General features: G+C 42.1%; 1 non-coding gene across 1 annotated transcript; it reads left to right on the top strand.

Annotated features, from left to right (window-relative positions):
- Positions 1-541: 541 nt before the first annotated feature.
- Positions 542-705, top strand: LOC111724878. The gene has a single exon (XR_002773088.1). It is a non-coding gene; the product is annotated as a U1 spliceosomal RNA (small nuclear RNA).
- The last annotated feature ends 249 nt before the right edge of the window (positions 706-954 follow it).

The following is a 954-nucleotide window of genomic DNA, read 5'->3' as shown; positions in this document are numbered from 1 at the left end:
TTGTTGTTTGGCGGGTCCGGGCTGGGGATTCGAACCCGCCACCTTAGGTGTACGTGGCTGGCGCCTTAGCCGGTTGAGCTACAGGCGCTGAGCCGGCAAATCCTTTATGTCAAATATTTCATGAATTCTGGTTCTGTTTTTTTTATTCAAATATTTAATTATTAAAATACTGGAATATTTCAAAAATATACTCATTTACTTCATAAATGTCTGTTGAGAGTCTACTACATGCCAGCAACCGAGCTCCACATTTAAGATACATCTAAAAACCATGTAGACAAAATCCCTCCCCTTGTATATTTTAGCAGGGGGAACAGGTGGAACTGTAGACTGTAGAGATGGTTTAGAAGAGATGACAGGTCATAGGATCTAGTGCTTAAAGAAGGATTGGTTGGACAGGAAGGCGGTTGTATGGGTATAGATGCTGGCAGGTGGTGGATGTGGTTCGGGGAGGCTGGGGGCCCTCTGATTGTACCAGTGTTTTTTTCTGGGAAGTTAAGAAGCAACATTCATTAGCAGCAAGTGAAGACAGAGGAGGAGTATATTTACCTGGCTGGGGAGATGCCATGATGACAAAGGTGGTTTTCCCAGGGCGAGGCTTATCCATTGCACTCCGGATGTGCTGACCCCTGCAATTTCCTCAAATGTGGGAAACTTGACTGCGTAATTTGTGGTAGTGGGGGACTGCGTTCATGCTTTTCCCTACCAAAAAAAATTAAAAAGTAGATAGAGGAAATCTTTCCATTTAAGGAAAGAATCTGAAGGTGTGGAAAACGTTATCTACTTGGCACAGAAAATGATACAACATATTTAAAAACTACCATAAGTTTACACAAATAACCTTCTGCCATATTTTGTTCAGATTTTTTTTTTTTAAAGAAGGAGTTACAGAGATAGCCAAAGTCTCTGCTGAGCATCTCTATTCCCTTCCTGCATTGATGACAGAAGCTCAGC

The sequence above is a fragment of the Otolemur garnettii genome, unplaced genomic scaffold, assembly GCF_000181295.1.
Source record: "Otolemur garnettii isolate 467f Iridium unplaced genomic scaffold, OtoGar3 scaffold00027, whole genome shotgun sequence".
NCBI classification, from domain to species: domain Eukaryota; kingdom Metazoa; phylum Chordata; class Mammalia; order Primates; family Galagidae; genus Otolemur; species Otolemur garnettii.
The sequence above is the reverse complement of the archived record's forward strand: the minus strand, read 5'-3'. Positions and strand labels throughout refer to the sequence as shown.